Genomic DNA, 14,757 nt, shown 5'->3' on the forward strand with positions numbered 1-14,757 from the left:
TCGTGACCTGAGCCAAAGTTGGGACGCTTAACCGACTGAGCCACCCAGGTGCCCGATATTCTTTTTTTTTTTTTTTTTTATGTTTATTGATTTATATTGAAGGAGAGAGAGCATACGTGTACAAGCACGGGAAGGGCAGAAAGAGAGAGGGAAAGAGAGAATCCCAAGCAGGCCCTGCACAGGGCCCAGTCTCCTGAACATGAGATCACGACCTGAGACAAAATCAAGTCTGACAATTAACCAAATGAGCCACCCAGGTGCCCCAAGAAGTAAATACTCTTTGTCCACCCTCTCCCTTTCCTCTAACAGAGGCAAGCAATGATGACAAAGCCTTCAGAGTTAGTGGAGTCCAAAGACGGAAGGTCCCTGAATTACTGTGGAGAAAAGCCTTCCGCTAACCGTGAACACTCATATGGGTCTCTTGAGTCAGTGAGATACATGTCTTTTGAATTAAGCCACCAGTAGTTTGGAATGTATGTGCTAACAACAGCTAGTGTTTCTTTGCCGTTAACCTCAAAATTCAGCAGCGGAACTTGAAAGATGCCTGCTAATAACACATTAAGGACATGCATCTGTGAACGTACTTGAACTTACTGATTTTATCCAGAATCAATTCTTCGGTATTAAAGGCCTTAAGTTTATTGCCTTGTTATAGCTACTATACTGAGAACATAAAAAAAAAAAAAAAAAAAACCATTTTGGACACGAGGCCTCATCAGAACTCCCAGTTCAAAACCATTTGGGAGTGATTCGGAAAAGCACAGCTCCGGAGCTATCATCTCTGACATCACCAGCCTGGACCGCTCCTTCCCCAGCCGCCCCACTAATGTCTGCGAAAGACAAACATTTGGAGAAATGAGAATCCCTGAAGTGTCTCACTAGATTGTTTCTGTTTCCCGTGTTGCCACACTGGGCATGGAGACGCCTGGGGAAGGAGCTAATGTTTCTAGGCACTGAGCCTGTTCTCGCGTCTTTATGCTCTATTTTTGAAGATCACAGAAGACGGGGTCCAGAACCCCATACAAAACACGCCCCTCCCCAATGGTCTCTCTGTGTGTTTGCAATTAAAACAACCTGCTCTGGGGGCGTCTGGGGGGCTCCGGGGATTAAGCATCCGACTTCCGCTCGGGTCCTGATCTCACGGTTCGCACGTTCGAGCCCTCTCTGAGCTGACAGTGTGGAACCTGCTTGGGATCCTCTCTCTCTCTCTCTCTCTCTCTCTCCCTCTCTCTCTCTGCTCCTCCCCCACTTGTGCTCTCTCTCAAAATAAATAAATAAACTTAACAACAACAGCGACCCTGTTGGGGTCTTAGATCTCTTTTGTATCACTTGCTGTATCTGTCTCCTTGGCCTCCTCTTTTTTAGCCAAGTGTATTGTATTTAAAATAGGAAGGGAAGGGTTGTATTTTCAAAAGAGAAATCTCTTCCTTACCAGGCCAAATGAGGGCGGTTCCCCCCGTCTTTTCTCTCTGCACTTCCTCTCATACGAAAGCTATGCAATTTGAGTTCTATTAACTCCTCTCTGGTTTGTAAGCTCTGATTTATAGGACAAATTACCTACGTGCGCTCAAGAAGGAACCTGTCTGTCGGATAACGCGGGACTTTGATTTCACCGCCCTGCCCCCACCCCCGTTTATTCATTCGTGGCATGGAGAGATCCAGAGGGCCAGAGCAATTTCATCAGCCCTTGGAATTCACGTACTGTGAGCCTCCTCTCCCCAGACCATACCGCTACCATAAATAGACATCACGTGGCTTCCTTTTATGATAAGGTCAGAGGAAACGAGTGCACAGGGAGAAGCCGTTAGGAGAGTCAGAGCTCTGAGTTTCGGTTTAAAACCTGAACAGTGCTAGTCCTCACGCCTGGGGGCTGGATCAGAGAGGAGGGGCAGGGAGCGAGAACGAGGTTCACCTCCCGAGGCGACTCCCCTGGATGCCCGAGCCGTTCCCTGACTCCCAGCAGCCCTCGGCCTTCTTTACCGCGCCTGGCGAGGCCTGCCCCCGGCTCCCCTCCCCACCTGCCTCGCCAGGCTCTGTGGCTCCCCTGGTTCATTTTCTGATAAAGCTGTCAGTTTTTATTGCTGATGGGAGAAATCATTTTCTCTCTTAGCTGAATGTTAATTGGCCTTTCCCCTCTCTCATTCAGTTAGCACATGCAATCCCCTGGTCCCCACCCCAAGCAGGGGAGCGTTCCAGAAAGACCAGGAAGGTGGTTCTTTGGAAACTGCTCAACCAGAGGTTTAGAAGAAGCGAAACGGGACTGCACAGGGGGAGTTTTACCCGCGCACTCAGTTCCTTACGGGCTCTTCCCTTTCCAGGCTAAGCTTATTCGTACTACAGAGGACTCAGACTTACTGGGGAGACCCGCGAAGCCTGCTGGGTCTAGGCGAAGCCTCGGCCGAGCGTATGGAAGGTGCCAGGCACCAACACACGTCCTAGAAAGCCAGCATGACTAAGGGGTTCCGGGAGACCGACTGATGTACTGGGGCCAACGGTTTGATGTGACCAGAGCGGTGGCAGAGGTGAGCCAGGATACCAGAGACTCACAGAGGGTCAGAGAGACTCCCTGGAGAAAGCCAGGCCACAGGCCCACCATACAGAATAACGTTCAGCGGGAGGGGTGTCCTGGGTGGAGGGGACAGTCTATGCAGTCACGGGCACACGGAGCAGGGTGGTGCACCGGAGGAGGGGTGGGGAGCTTGGTTTGGCAGAAGGTTAAGGTCATGTGGAGGACCAGATCACAGCAGGGCTTGGGTACCCAAGCAGGTGTCTTCCCCCCATATAATTTCATGCACTAAAAAAAAAAATATATATATATATATATAGCCCTTTTCATGAGTTCGAGCCCTGCGTCGGGCTCTGGGCTGACAGCTCAGAGCCCGGAGCCTGCTTCAGAGTCTGTGTCTCCCTCTCTCTCTCTGTCCCTCCCCTGCTCACGCTCTGTCTCCGTCTCTAAATGTTTGTTTATTTTTGAGAGACAGAGTACAAGCAGAGGAAGGCAGAGAGAGAGAGAGAGAGAGAAGGAGGCACGGAATCCGAGGCAGGCTCCAGGCTCTGAGCTGTCAACACAGAGCCCCACGCGGGGCTCGAACTCATGAACCGTGAGATCATGACCTGAGCCGAAGTCAGACGCTTAACTGACTGAGCCACCCAGGCACCCCCCAGTCACTATAACCTAATTTTATAATATTTTCATCATCCCCCAAAGAAAAACCTTCTGAGCAGGTTTTTTGATGGGGGCCTGGCCCGGCCAAATTATGCCACCCATCAGTCTGGCAGCAGAGTGGAGAGGGGTTTGGAGGGGCAAGCCTGGCCGCTTCGTGGAACCTAGGACATAAGTGATGGGCACAGTAGCAACTGCGCACAAGGGTTAAAGATTTGTGACAGCAACGGGGGGAAAATTCAGTCTATCTCTTAGGTTCTTATTCCTTGGCAGGAAGAGAACTGGGTTATGAACACGCGGGCCAGTTTTTGCCGGCTGGCTATTTAGTGGCAGTGATATAAATCAGTATTAGAGATAAATGTTACCCATTTACAAAGAAAAATGGACAGAGAGGCCATATCGCAGCAAAATCCAGAATTCTGAAGTTTCTGCAACATGGGAACAGCACAGAGCACGATCCATATGGTTTATGCAGCAAAACCCACAGCCAGTCTGTCCCAACAAAAGGGCAGGGGCTCTGTCCTCAGAGGCCCTGTAGGGTGACCAATGCGCGGTCACTGTGAACCAGGGCGATGAACGGGCCTGCCTCTGGGTAGCACCGGTGGCCCATTCAAACCCGGAGTCCTTAGCAAGGCAAGGCCCAGAGAGAATGAGGACTTCTCTGCAGTGGCTTTGGGGACAGTGAGTCTGATCCCAGGATGATGCTATGATAATTGAATAAGTTATCTTTATTATTATTTTTTTTTTAATTGCAAGTCAGAAACAAAAGCAAAAGCAAATGAAACCAGCTTTCACGATAAAGGGGACTCAATTCTGACAAAATCTTGACGAGGATAACCTGAAAAAACTCTCCCTACAAAAACAGAAATGCATGATAAACTATAACCACGCGAAGAAATTGTAATTACGTGGCTGAGCAAGAAAGGGATATCCCCAGGGTCCAGAACAGAGAAAGGAAAAACCAGAGCGATAATCCTGAGATTTGACTCATGGCTCCCTCGGGGAGGGATGCGAGAGAGGGGTGGAAGGGTATCAGAGCCAGTAACCCAGGACCCCGGCTTTGGCCTCCATGTTTGGGTGAACGTAGAGACGGGAAGGAAGATCTCCAGCTGACCGGAGGTAGAGAGTTGAAACCGCGACTTTTTGTAAAATCAGGCTCCTTAGAGATCCTCTAGGGGCTGATCGCTCAGTGAAAGGGGGGCTAGGCAAACCCTATCACGGGGCACAGGGGACAACAGGAGGCTTGTCTACCACAGAGCAGCGGGCGCCTTCCAAAAGGATCTTCTGCAAACTGCAAACTGCAAACTGCCTGTCTGCCTTGAGTGGGCTGGAGGTCCAGATCTAGATTGCATGCGTCGTCTGGGATTCTCAGGTCGAGAGAAAAGAAATGATCCCAAGCGGGTGATAATCCTAGAGCAGATGTGGAGTGGCTTTAGAGGGACCCTCTTACACCTCAGGTAGCAGTCTCCAAGTCCCACAGAAGAAACAAGCTCCGCCAAAGATGAGCTCACAACATCAAGTCGCAGGACGATGTGGGAAGAAAGAGAGGTCGTCCCGAACGTGTCATCAGGGGCCACAAACATGAGGATTAGAGCCCTAAGACGCGGAGACAGAGGAAGAGCTGGCAAATGAGAGCGTGTGTAGAGTGATTGGAGGCTGAAACAAAAGAGTCAAACTCCCAAGAAAATGAAGGCAACAAGAAATGAAGGCAAGAATAAACAGCGCTGAACACCATTTACAGATGGAATGATACGGTGTCTGAGATTTGCCCCCAGATAATCTCCTGGTGGGGAGCCGTGGGGAGGAGTAGGTCCACAGGAACGGCCACGGGCTGATACTTGTTGAAGGTGGATAGTAAGAAGTACGTAGGGGCTTTTTATTCAATTGTCTCTAATTTTAAATACACTTGAAAATGTCCACAACGAAAATTAAAAAAACAGCAAAATGCAAATCTCCAGGTAGAATTTCTAGAAATGAACAAGAGAAGTAAGGAAATGTAAAACTCAGGGCAGGTCTGGAAGGCAGAGTGTACACAGATAAAGAGAGAATTGAAGGGCACCTGGGGGGCTCAGACAGTTAGGCGTCCGACTCTTGGTTTCGGCTCAGGTCATGATCTCGTGGTTCGTGAGTTCGAGCCCTGCGTCGGGCTCTGCGCGGACAGCACGGAGCCTGCTTGGGATTCTCTCTCTCTCCCTCTCTGATGTGTGTGCGCTCTCCCTCGCAAAATAAATAAATAAATTTAGAAAAATACTTTAAAAAAATGATCAGGGGCGCCTGGGTGGCTTGGTCGGTTAAGCGTCCGACTTTGGCTCAGGTCATGATCTCGCGGTCCGTGAGTTCGAGCCCCGCGTCGGGCTCTGTGCTGACTGCTCAGAGCCTGGAGCCTGTTTCAGATTCTGTGTCTCCCTCTCTCTGCCCCTCCCCTGTTCATGCTCTGTCTCTCTCTGTCTCAAAAATAAATAAACGTTAAAAAAAAAATTAAAAAAAAAAAGATCAGTATTCCATCTTAAAAAAAGAGAGAGAGAGATTTTATGAACCAGAAGATATAAAAAATTATCCAGAATGCGGGGCACCTGGGTGGCTCAGTCGGTTGAGCATCCAGCTGTTGATTTCAGCTCAGGTCATGATCTCATGGTTTGTGAGTTCGAGCCCCAGGTCGGGCCCTGCACTGACAGTGTGGAGCCTGCTTGGGATTCTCTCTCTCTACCTCTCTCTGCCCCTCCCCACCTCTCTCAAAGTAAATAAATGAACTCAAAGAATATATATCCAGAATGTAGAGAGGTAAATATGTGAAAAGCTTCAAGAGAGATTAAAAGACACAGAAGAGAGATCGCCACGTTAGAGAGCAATTTGACATTATCGGGGCGCCCGGCTGGCTCGGTCAGTAGAGACTCCCAGTCCTGATCACAGGGTCGTGAGTTCAAGCCCCATGGCAGGTGTGGAGCCTACTTAAAAAAATTTTTTTGACATTATCTAGTAACATGCTATGGCCCATAAGTTTTACTTCTAGGCAAGTATCCTAAGGAAACTTATGTAGGAGCACAAGGCTGTGTGTAAGAACGTCCCCAGCAGCACTATGTGTAATCGAGAAAAGATGGGAATAAGTCAAATGTCCTTCGGTGGCAGAGAAGATAAATCGATTGCATTTTCTCCATATAACCAAGCACTACAGAGCAGTCACAATAAACCGCAGTTACATGTATCTACATGGATACACCTCAAAAAACGTAAATGGCAGAGGGATCCTTCAGAACGATAACTTTTACTTAAAGTTTAAAAAGTGTAAAACAACACACTACATATTGTTCAGGGATACGGACACTTCTAACAAAACGTACTATAAATAAACGGGCTTGCTGCGTATGGTAATCGAGCGTCAAGAAGACCTAAGCAGTCTGAACCCCTATGCACCCGACAGCATGTCACGAAGTGTCAGAAGTACACGGAGAGGTTGACAAGTCCATTGTGCTAGTTCGGCTCGCCCAAGAAACAGGCCCAGATGGAGTCAGTTGCGCAAGACATTTGTTGGGGGGCAACATCGGTGAAGGACCAAGGGGAGAAGGTACAGAAGCGGGCTTGCAAGGCTTAGCCCACTTAACGCAAGCGTGACATGGGAGAGGGAAGGAGGGAGCCGCGGACCGCGGTGACTGAGAGGAAGCTTTGTCCAGGCCAGGTGGGTGCTCCCCACGCAAAGACTGGGGTGGGAGTGGTGCCCGCTCAGGCTCTCGTACCCCCTGGTGATTAGCCACTGGCCAGGAGCAGCCCGGGGAGGTGGGAGGGGGGGATGTGGTTTGGGCTTCGGTGCCAGAGTAGGTGTGAAGGTGTCGTGGTTGGAAGCTCTCCGTGGACCCCACTCCCTGTGGCGGGTTCCTCTGACTCTGAGCGGCATTCGACCATGGCTGCCACAGACAGCATCACAGTAGAATGTCATACTCTACATAACATACGGCCCTCAGTCACTGATAGATCAAGCAGGCCAAAATAGAGATGTTCTCCTAAAGACGAATGGACAAGAATAGACCCCTATGTCCAGGAATTAGACAACAGACCTTACAGAGAGCACAGGGGACTTTTTAAAAAATCACGCATGTAGCAGGTCACTAAGCCACTTCCAACCCATACAAAGAACTGAGAGTTGGCCATGATGAAGTAAGATTAGAAAGGCATCCCAAACCCTTTTTTTAAACCCATATGTATTGAAATTTAAATTTATAGACCATCCAGTAGAAGGGTCAAAGATATCATGTGGGAAATCAGAACATATTTAGAACTGAAAGATAATTAGATCACCATGGGCTGAAAGTAGACAGACGCTGCTAAAGGAGTGTGCACAGGGAGATTTACAGCCCGACACACACACACACACACACACACACACACACAAGAAAAGAAGAAACATTCAAAATGAATAAGCTGAGTGTCCAGTCCCAGAAAAGAAAGAGAATAAAATAAAACAACCAAAACAGAAGTAGAAGGAAAGAAATAAGGCAATAATAAAGGACAGAAATTATTTTTTTATTTTATTTTTTTTTTCCAACGTTTATTTATTTTTGGGACAGAGAGAGACAAAGCATGAACGGGGGAGGGGCAGAGAGAGAGGGAGACACAGAATCGGAAACAGGCTCCAGGCTCTGAGCCATCAGCCCAGAGCCCGACGCGGGGCTCGAACTCACGGACCGCGAGATCGTGACCTGGCTGAAGTCGGACGCTTAACCGACTGCGCCACCCAGGCGCCCCAAAAGGACAGAAATTAAAGGGGGAAATGAAGGGAGGAAAACCACAGCCGGGTCTCAGAGAAGGCCGGTCAACCAGGCAGAGCTCTGACAAGAGAGGCTGAGGACATAAAGGAGAAGGCACCAGGCATGTTGGGAACAGACAAAAAGAACCTAACACAGCCAGAGCAGAGATTGAAAAATAAGGATAGCTCAGGGGCGCCTGGGTGGCTCAGTGGGTTAAGTGTCCGACTCTTGGTCTCAGCTCAGGTCATGATCTCACGGTTGGTGAGATCGAGCCCCGCATCAGGCTCTGTGCTGGGGGTGTGGAGTCTGCTTGGGATTCTCTCTCTCCTTCTCTTTCTGCTCCTCTCCCACTCGCTGTCTCTCTCTCTCTCTCTCTCTCAAAATAAATAAACTGAAAAATAAATGAGGACTGGGGTGCCTTCATGGCTCAGTCAGTTAAGCATCCAACTTAGGCTCAGGTCATGATCTCACGGGTTGTGAGTTCAAGCCCCATGTTGGGCTCTGTGCTGACAGCTCAGAGCCTGGAGCCTGCTTCGGATTCTGGGTCTCCCTCTCTCTCTGCCCCTCCCCCGCTCACACTCTGTCTCTCTCCTTCAAAAATAAATAAACATTAAAATTTTTTTTTAAAAAATAAGATGACCACGGCTAAGGGTGCCTGGGTAGCTCAGTCGGGTAAGTGTCTGACTCTTGGTTTTGGCTCAGGTCACGATCTCACGGTTCATGAGTTCGAGCCCTGCATTGGGCTCTGCACTGACAGCACAGAGCCTGCCTGGGATTCTCTCTCTGCCCCTCCTCTGCTCTCTCTGTCTCTCAAAATAAATAAACTTGGGGCGCCTGGGTGGCGCAGTCGGTTAGGCGTCCGACTTCAGCCAGGTCACGATCTCGCGGTCCGTGAGTTCGAGCCCCGCGTCGGGCTCTGGGCTGATGGCTCAGAGCCTGGAGCCTGTTTCCGATTCTGTGTCTCCCTCTCTCTCTGCCCCTCCCCCGTTCATGCTCTGTCTCTCTCTGTCCCAAAAATAAACGTTGAAAAAAAAAATTTAAAAATAAATAAACTTAAAAAAAATTTTTTTAATGACCACAACTACAATACTATATTTACAGGTTCCCCTGCATCTCAGGGTGGCATGTGACACAATTTTGGCCAATGAGTTATAAATAGACATTTGCTAGGATTATTTTTTTGAACATTTTTTTATTTATCCACCCATCCATCTATCCATCCACTCGTCCATCCATCCGTCCACCCGTCCATTCATCCGTCATTTCTGAGAGCCTATAAAGTGCCAGGCACAATATTTAGGTACTTGACATAGAAAATGAGTGATATTTGTCCCCTGCCTTTAAGTAGCTACACTATTTGGGAAGACAGATAAGGAAACAATTTCAATACATTTGTGGCAAGTAAGCGCTATGCTAGAGGTAAACGAGGAATCATTTTTTAATGTCTTAATATTTTCTCATTCTCTTATTCAACCAGCGGGATCTGTTTGCCTCAGGGAGGATTGTGATTTCCGTGGAAGGAATGTAACAAGACAAAAAAAAAAAAAAAATGACCTTTTTGCCTTTTGAGTGTTAGAGCAACTGTGAGCGCACAAGACAACAGTCTTGAAACTGAGCTTGTTTCAGAGAAGAAAGGGACTTTCTAAATTCCAAAGGCTCCCCTTTAAGAAATGGCAACCGAGTCTGGCTGACTTGGACATAATCAGGGTACAGGGCCAGAGGATGTGACTTGGGGAAGTTGCCGTCAGGTAGAAAGAGACAGCAGATCTGATAGGAAGATCGTGGGTCCCTCCTCCCAGTGCAAACAGCAGGGGGAAGGCCGAGCACAAATGTAGCACCAGAACACCGGGCTGCCGGGCAGTGGTTTTGAAGGATACTGGTGGGGAACCCGAGAACCAGGCAGGACGGTGGGCACAGGACAGGCAGCCAGGAACCATCTCAGCCACATGTCTTAGAGCCAGAAGCCTGGAAGAAGCAGTAGAAGGAGCCTAACAGGGGCAACTTGGTGGCTCAGGCAGTTAAGCGTCTGACTTTCGCTCAGGTCATGATCTCGCGGTTCGTGGGTTCAAGCCCCGCGTCGTGCTCTGTGCTGACAGCTCAGAGCCTGGAGCTGCTTTGGATTCTGTGTCTCCCTCTCTCTCTGCCCCTCCCCCACTCAGGTTCTGTCTGTCCAATCAATCAATCAATCAATACAGGGAACCTGAACCTGAATGTACTGGAACGATCATCTTGATGCATCTGAGTTAATGCAGGAGCTTTTGAAGCCTGAAAAGGCAGTTAGCTTTGATTAGCAAGCTCATGGTGTTTTAATTTTTTTGTTCGTTTTCTGCCCTTGGTGGGAATGGGGACTTGTGAGCCAGACAGAATCAGTTACACATCATTTTCAGTTATATGTCTGTGTACCTCTGCTTACAGCATGAAGATTTTTATCCCACGATGGAGGCGTGCACAGCATGCAAGGAGCCAGGGGGGCTGGGTGTCAGGGGGCCAGGTTCATGGGCGTTCAGCCATGCAGGGCCCCAGGCCCAGAAAGGCCTGTATTTAGAGTTTTATGCTCCATGGTGACTATCTTGAAATTCTTAATAATTTTACCTTTGAATCTGTGTTTTATACGTGAAGTCTAACGGGACAATGGAAGTGTGGGGACTTGGGGTCCTGGCTCACAGACAGTCCCACCTCCCATTGCCTCTCTGCACTAGACGGTTCTCAGCCACCTGCCTCCTGGCCTTCCCCCTCTCCACTCCAGCTTGCTCTGCTCTCAGCCCAGGCCGGTGACTCAGTCATGTTGATGGAAGTTGGGGGGTAGGGCGTAGGGGAGCCCAGTGGATTGCTCTAGCCCTCTGTTCCTAGCAGAGGCCTCAGGACAGACGTGGTGGCAGCCGTCCTTGTCCTGGGGTGCCTCTGCTGTGGATTGACTCGGTGTGGACACATATCCGCCCAGCTCCTTATCCAGGCACCAAGTTGCATTCCCTTGAGGTTCCCCATCCACAAAAGCTGGAGTGGCAGGCTCATGGGAAGGGAGATTGACTTCCTGCCCCCAGCCAGGGCACCGTGGTCCCACTATGGCAAGAGGGGGATCCTAGCAGCCTCTGAGGGTGGGCACCGAGTACCCTCATGCCTGCGGGAGCACGACATTAACAAACAAAAAGCATCCTGGGGCACCTGGGTGGCTCAGTCGGTTGAGCTTCCGGCTTCGGCTCAGGTCATGACCTCACGATTGGTGAGTTCGAGCCCCGCGTCGGGCCCTGTGCTGACAGCTCAGAGCCTGGAGCCTGCTGTGGATTCTGTGTCTCTCTCTCTCTGCCCCTCCCCTGCTCGTGCTCTTCCCTATCTCTCGAAAGTAAATAAACATTAAAAAAAAAAAAAAAAAAAGCATCCTGTCCAGCCTCAGAGGAAAAGAAAAAGCTTTGTACGTTAGCGTCTTTCACGGCACATTTTCTTACTTTCTGAACAGGAGGCCTGCGTTTTCCAGCGCACCCTGGACCCCAAAATTCAAGCAGCCGGCTCTGGCAACCGGGAAGCTTTGCCAGGAAGGAAGCCTGCTGGGCCTTTAGCTGGGCTGGCCCATCACTAACTAGCAGGCCACCGCTTTGATGGCCAGAACACAAAAGGCACCGCCCTGTTTCCCAGGCTACCCCAGCGTCACAAAGTGGGGCTTTAGAAACGCCGAGGCCAGATTCAGGCACTGGCTAGTAACATCTCCAAGGCCTTCCTGGGAGGGTTACCCAGAGCTGCCCGCAGCCCGCGAGGCCCGAGAGAGTGTTGCACCACTGGGCGCCTCGATCCCCATCTGCACAGATTGGTATATCACTAGCTAAGACGTCTGCTGTGCCTACTGTGTGCCTGGTGCCCCACTAAGCACTGACTCACTTGAACCTCTCATCACCCCCAATGAAATTTGCACTTAGCTCTGCCATTCTGCATGAGGAGGGTGTGGATGAGTAAGGGGGTGGAGGCAGGATGTGAACCTCAGCAGGGAAAATGGCAATTTAAAAAAAAATTTTTTTTAATGTTTATTTTTGAGAGAGAGAGCGCGCACGCGAGCGAGCGCTAGTGGGGGGGGGGGCAGAAAGAGAGAGGAAGACACGGAATCTGAAGTGGGCTCCGGGCTCCATGCTATCAGCACAGAGCCCAACACGGGGCTCGAACCCACGAACGGTGAGATCGTGACCTGAGCTGAAGTCTGACGCCTCACCAACGGAGCCACCCAGGCGCCCTGAAAATGGCAATTTTAATAATAAAACACAGACACCTGAGAGGGCGTGCTGGAAACCCGAACGCAGGGGCTGAACACGGAGTTTCACCTGCCCCCCCAAAATTGTCCCAGCCAAAAGGAAACACTGAATCAATAACGTTATGGTGACAAAGCACCCACTTTGAAGAGCTTTGGTGAGGCTGGGCGCCCGCCTTGGGATGGAGAAGGGCAGGGAGGGCATCTGGGACAGAGGAACACAGGGGTGGTGTCAGAAGGCTGGTGGCACAGACACATCCCAAAGCATCAGATCGCTCACCTCGGTCCCAGGCCCTTAGGATTCCAACGCACGTTAAGCCCAGGCAGGAGCCCCCGTCTCCACTGCCTACCACGGCCGGACACTGACTCTAAGCAAATGATGCCCATCCCAGGAAGTCATTTGCTAAATCTGGTTGGCTTAGAGGCCAGAGTGAGAGTTTAGATTTTTTTTTTTTAATTTTTTTTTTCAACGTTTATTTATTTTTTTGGGGACAGAGAGAGACAGAGCATGAATGGAGGAGGGGCAGAGAGAGAGGGAGACACAGAATCGGAAACAGGCTCCATAGATTTTTTTTTTTTTTAAAGAGTTTGTTTTTGTTTGTTTTTCTTTTTTTTAATGTTTATTTATCTTTGAGACAGAGAGACAGAGTGTGAGCAGGGAAGGGGCAGAGAGAAAGGGAGACACAGAATCCGAAGCAGGCTCCAGGCTCTGAGCTGTCAGCACAGAGCCCGACGCGGGACTCGAACCCACAAACTGTGAGATCGTGACCTGATCTGAAGTCAGACGCTCAACCGACTGAGCCACCCAGGCGCCCCAGAGTTTAGATTTTTAATAAAAATGTTATGTACTTGGCTGTAGCTGACTTATTGGAAGGCTACCTCTATTTCCTTCAGTCACAGGGGCTCAATTCCATTTTCAAGGTTGACTAATTCCCCCCTCCCTCCCAGCAACTACCACCTCACCCAGTCTTCTCTTTCCCCATCTGACCCCATGTCCCTCTCTGTGTTTCTTTTTCCATAGTGCCTGGAGTTCTTGGGTTTTCTACCCACCTGTGGTTTGTCACAGCCCTTAAGCCTGCAGAGGAGGAGTGGAGGGGTGGGGTGGGGGTGGGGTTCAGCCCTCAGTTCACCCTCAAGCCAAGGGCCAGCCCCTCCCTCTTCGCCAGTCATTTGCAAACAAAGCAGAGACCACACTTTGATGATAACTCTGCAAAGTTAGAACCCTGACCTTTGGAGTACAATAGTTCCTGGGAAAGTGCCTGCGTTTTGTGTAGACACATTTTTACGGAGATCTTTGCCAAAGAATCCCGGAATTAAAATTCGGTCATTTGCAAATTAAACCGATGTTTATTACAAAATTTTTTTTTTAAGTTTATTTATTGTTGAAAGAGAGAGACAGATTGTGGGGTAGGGGCAGAGACAGAGAGGGAGACACAGAATCCAAACCAGGCTCCAGGCTCCGAGCTGTCAGCACAGAGTCCGATGCGGGGTTCAAACCCACGAACCGCAAGATCATGACCTGTCAGAACTGAAGTCGAACGCTTAACCGACTGCGCCACCCAGGCGCCCCCCAAAACTGACTTTTAAAGTAATATCTGGGGCGCCTGGGTGGCGCAGTCGGTTAAGCGTCTGACTTCAGCCAGGTCACGATTTCGCGGTCCACGAGTTCGAGCCCCGCGTCGGGCTCTGGGCTGATGGCTCAGAGCCTGGAGCCTGTTTCCGATTCTGTGTCTCCCTCTCTCTCTGCCCCTCCCCCGTTCATGCTCTGTCTCTCTCTGTCCCAAAAATAAAAAAAAAAATAAAAAAAAAAAATAAAAAGTAATATCTAACTCAGGGCTGCCTGTTTGTATGTGTGTGCGTATGCATTCACACATACACATTTCACGCACACGTGCGTGTGTACTTAAGCCTCATTACTCCTCTGTTAGCTGTGGAAATAAACAAAGACCAACCACATGGGAAAAGCAAAGGTCATTTCTCCTGAACTTGCTACAAAAGAGTGGGCCAGTGTCACTTGCATCTTGGCAAAGATTCAAAGGCAGGCAGCGTGGGGGGAGGTTTATAGTGGAAAAAAGGAAGGCTTTAGGAGTGACCTGATTGGAGGCTGTTGGCCCCGGGGAGGCTGTTAGCCTGGGAAGCGGCTAACTACAACGGGGTGTCCTATATGATTGGTTAGGGGTATATACTCGGCTTTCTCCGGTTGGTCCTAAATGGGAAGGGGGGGCAAAAATTAGGGAAGCTGTCAGTTATTAATCTAGATCTGGCCATTTGGGGTCAATTGCTATAGAGGCTGTTTAGCTTCCTGGATTGCCACTGGAGATAGGAATCCGGCTCCCTGCAAGTCTGATTTACAGCAGCCTGGCTTCCCCCGTTGTTTATTATAGGTAAGGGGGTTGGTTTCCCGGGCAGGCTGCTGCAGCCTGTGAATCAAAGCTCTATTTTTATATATGCTCTGGCCATTGCCCATTTTTATATTCAGTGTCTCAGGATAATTATGTAAGAATTGGTCAAATATGTCCATCCCTTCTCTCTGAGGCATAAATCTGTCCATTCAGCACGTTTAAAAGGTGACCTTCTCAGTGAGCAGCAGTCATTTGCTTAGGCACCTGGGTGGCTCATTCAGT

Source organism: Leopardus geoffroyi, chromosome B4 (genome assembly GCF_018350155.1).
Source record: "Leopardus geoffroyi isolate Oge1 chromosome B4, O.geoffroyi_Oge1_pat1.0, whole genome shotgun sequence".
NCBI lineage: Eukaryota > Metazoa > Chordata > Mammalia > Carnivora > Felidae > Leopardus > Leopardus geoffroyi.